Below are 4,726 nucleotides of genomic sequence, written 5' to 3'. Positions count from 1 at the left end.
CATGCCAGGCAGTGGTGGCACACGCCTTTAATCCCAGCACTTGGGAGGCAGAGGCAGACGGATTTCTGAGGCCAGCCTGGTCTACAGAGTGAGTTCCGAGACAGCCAGGGCTATACAGAGAAACCCTGTCTCAAAAAAAAAAAAAAAAAAAAAAGCAACACACACAACATACTGCTATGGAATTGGAATCCCAGCATTTTGGAGTGTCCTGAATTCCAGGCCAGCCTGGGCTACCCAGACCCTGTTTTAACAAAAACAAACAAAAAACCAAACTAGTTTTATGTAACAGTACTTTTTTCAATTCTTTAGAAAACATGGAATAAATGTACTGTATATACCTTTTTTAAAAGAAGCAAAACTAAAAACCTCTTTATAATAAAAAGAGGCAGTGACATGGCTCAGTGGTTAAGAGTACTAGTTGCTCTTCTAAAGGACCTGGTTCAATTCCCAGCACCCAGATGGTTCTATAACTCCAGTTCCAGGAGATCCCATGTTCTTCTGACTTCTGAGGGGATCAGACATGCAAGTTGTGAGCAGACATACGTGCAGTTAAAACACCCATGAACATAAAAATTAAAAACGGATATATAAAGAAAAAAATGAATCTGTGAAGGTGCTGGTTGTGGCCAGAAAGAATTGCATTTCTTGTAATTGGAGTTACAGGGAGTCCTAGCTGCTAAGTGTGGGTACTGAGACTCACACTCAGGTCCTCTGGAAGAGCAGTTCGTGCTGTTAACCACTGAGCCATTTCTCTAACCCCTGAGAAATTTTATTATACTGGATTTGACAATGACATCTTGGCTATTACACCAAAAGCACAGGGAACAACATAACAGAACTTTAAAATTAAAAAGTTACTTTTCTTGCATCTATTAAGCATGTTATTTTTCTATTATTTCTATTACTTCTGTTAGTATGGCCAAATTATTTATTTATGTAATGAGTATGTTTTGCCTGTTTATATGTATATGCACCACATATATGTATGGTTAGACCTGCTGGAACTGGGGTTGTAAACCATCCTGTGGGTGCTAGAAACTTGACTTGAGCCTTCTATTAGAGCATCCATCTTATGTTCTCAACCACGGAACCATCTCTCTACACCCTAATTAGTTTTTAAAGATTTTTTTATTATTTTAAATTATGTATCTGTGTGGAGATATGTCACATGCTTGCAGGTGCTCCTGGAGCATGGAGTTCCCTGACATGGATGCTGGGAACCAAAATCAGGTCTTCTGGAAGCACAGTGCATGCTCTTAAGCACTGATTCCACTCTCCAGCTCTCAGTTCTTTATATTTTTGTGTAAGGATCATGATATGTAGCCTAAGCTGTTCTGAAACTGGTCTAAAAGTCATGATCCTCATGTCTTGGCCTCCTAAGTACCAGAGTTACAGGTGTGACCCATCATGCCTAACTTATTTCATTTTTCAACGTCTTGAGATAATACCCACAAAGCATTAATTCATACATTTTAAGTGTAAATCTAATGGATTTCATACACACATGTGCAAGCAGAATTATTCATTTTTAGGACATTTAATCATACATATATCAGGTAAAGCTCATACTGATCAGTGATAATGTCCCTTCATAGCCCTCACCCAAGTCCTAAGCAGCCACCAACCTATGTTCTGTTCTGACGACTTTCCTATTCTTAATCTTCATATAAATGTAATTCCATAATGTGTATACTCTTGCATATTTAAATCAGTGTATATGCTGGCTAGTTCTAGGTGAACTTTACATAAACTAGGGTCATCTGAGAGGAGGAACCTCAGTTGAGAAAATGCCTCTTTAAGATCTGGGTGTAGGCAGGCATGCAGTGCGTTTTCTCAGTTAGTGATTAATGGGGAGAGGTTCAGCCCATTGTGGGTAGTGCTCATCCCTGGGCTAGTGGTCCTGGATTCTGTAAGAAAGCAAGCTGAGCAAGCAATGGAGAGCAAGGCTTTAAGCAGCACTCCTCCATGGCCTGTGCTGCAGCTCCTGCCTCCAGGTTCCAATCCTGCTTGAGTTGACTTCCTTCCATTAACTGTGACTCAGAATATGAAAGCCAAATAGACCCTTTCCACCCGTTTTTTGGTCATGGTGTTTCACCACAGCATTAGACATCCTAAGACAGTGTGTTTTCAGTGATAAGTACAGCTGCTATAAGCTTTCATATACAAGTTTTTATGGTCAAGTGTTTTCATTTATCTCAGACTTTAGAAGCATTTAATTGTTTCAGGAGTTGCCTGACATGTATTTATTTAGAAATGGAATTTCTCTGTGTAGTCCTGGATGTCCTGGAAGTCTGTCTGTACACTATGCTGGCCTTGCTCTTACAGAGATCCACCTGCTTCTGCCTCCCAAGTGCTGTCATTAAAAGCCGGTGCCACCAGAGACACCATATGCTCCACCTCTTAATAGGCTGAGATCGAGCTTTTCTAACGTGGGCCTTGGGAGACAATGAAGATACAAATACTAATGATAATCTAGAGGCTAAATGTAAAGCATGGTATCTGGACTGCGTTCTTTATGGAGTAATAGAGGGAGGGAGAAATGGAAGAGAGCAATGGGGGACGCAAGGGCAACAAAGGTGTAGAACGAGGAGACGTGACAGGGCCCGATAGCTCAGTAGGAGTTTGGTTAGGAGTGTAACTTCTGAGTTCTGAACTTGACTGGAATCAAAAGAACCATGCCGATTCTTATTAATTACCACGGGTGGAAATGTGGTGCTTGTTATCTGTTCTCTGCATTTCAGGAACTTCTATTTTTTTTTTTTTTAAGGCAGACCATCATTTAGCCTATGGAAGTCTTGGACGTACAATGCAGGTGAGTATAACCTTGAACTGCTGATTCTCCACCTCGACAAGGCTGGAACCGAAGGTATTCACCACAGCCGGTTAGCGTGGTATTGGGGTCAAAACCTAGGATTTCTTGATTGCTAGAAAGCACTCTGTCAAACGGAACTAATCCACCACAGTATATTTTGTTTTAAAGAAATATAAAAGTGAGGTCAGCAAGATGGCTCCACAGGAAGATACTTGCTGCTATGTTGTAAGATTCCAAGTCAGTCCCTGGAATCCACATGGTAAAAGCAGAGAATCAGAGAATCGAGAATCAGAGAATCAATTCTACTAAGTTGTCCTCTAACACACACACACACACACACACACACACACACACACACACACGAGAGAGAGAGAGAGAGAGAGAGAGAGAGAGAGAGGGAGGGGGGGGGGGGGAGGGGGGGGGAGGGAGGGAGGGAGGGAGGGAGGGAGGGAGAATCTTTAGGATTCCTACACAAGTTACATATCCAACTTTACCATTCTGACATGTATACCCAAGTAGGTGATTCCAACTTGATGCCACTTCCAATGAGCCACAACCAATCAGATAGTGCCAGTTCCGCAGTGCGTGTCTGCTCCTGGAGCTGCACAGAGCCAGATACAGTGTTATCAAAACCTGAGCAACCACTACACAGGCCCTTCGAGGAATGGCAAGGAATGAGAGAGGAGAGATTAAACAGTCTTCAAATATTAAAGAAGGCTTTTGAAATGGATGTGGCCAGGTTTCCACACACACAGGAAAGCCACTCGTTCGTGAAGCCATTCTGAGGTGCCATCACCTGGTTACGCACAGGGACAGTCTGAGAAATGTTTCCTTAGGTGTTTAGGTGCTTTCCTTGTATGAAGGTCAAACTGTGAATGCCAGTAGTGCATTTACACAACCCTAGATGGTACAGGTCTATCATTCAGTGAGGCTGTGTTCAGAGGGAAGGGGCTGGAACTGGAGCTGGACCCTGAGACGCTGTACACCCAAGGCACCTGCTTTACCACTCAACTAGGTTCCTCGACCCTGTGGCCTTTTGATGCTCTGAATATGAGGTGCTGAGGTTGCTGCCTGTTAGACAGTAAGTTTTTTGACTTTTTACTAAGATTACATACTTAGTCAGGCATTGTAACACACACCTATAATCCCAGTACGCAGGAGGCAGAGGCAAGCAGAACTCTGTGAGTTCAAGGCCAGCCTGGTCTACATAGTGAGCTCCAGATCAGCCAGGACTACATGGTGAGACTCTTTCTTAATAAGTAAATAGACAATAAAAACAAGAGTGTACTGCGATACAGTTAAAAGCTTACATAATCAGTAAACCATTTATTAGCACTATCAATTGTACACAACTGTGCTACATTTTTACAAGACTGGCAATGCACTGGCTTGTTTGCACCAACACCAAGACCTGAGTAAAACGCATCATCACAGCTGTGACCTCGCTAGGCCACAGAAAATTTTCAGCTCCATTACCATCTTATGGTAATATGCAATTTATTGACCAAAATGATGTTTAGGCAGGCGGTAAACAGCTGTAAATATCAAACATTGTTCTAGGTACCAAAGAGACCAGGAGGGACTTGAGCTAAGAAAATAAAAGGTCCTGATCTTGAAGAGCTTTTGTTACAGTTATTAGCACAGACAGGGAGGTGGAGCCATATCAAAAAGCCTTGGGCTGTGCAGGCAGCAAATATGGAATGGGAGGGGACCATGTTCAAGACCAATGATCTGGGAATGCAAAGATCTGGATGACGTGATGGAGACGACCATGTAGGAATGTGAGGGAGGTCCTGGCACCAGAGTTGCAAGCACACCTCTAAGGTGGGGAGCGTGTCGAATCTGCTTGGAACATTACTGATAATTCAAATCTACTACCAAGCCCTAGAGAACAAAATAGCCTTGACAATTATC

Source organism: Grammomys surdaster, unplaced genomic scaffold (assembly GCF_004785775.1).
Source record: "Grammomys surdaster isolate TR1022 unplaced genomic scaffold, NIH_TR_1.0 126187, whole genome shotgun sequence".
Lineage (NCBI taxonomy): Eukaryota > Metazoa > Chordata > Mammalia > Rodentia > Muridae > Grammomys > Grammomys surdaster.
This window is presented reverse-complemented; position numbering follows the sequence as displayed.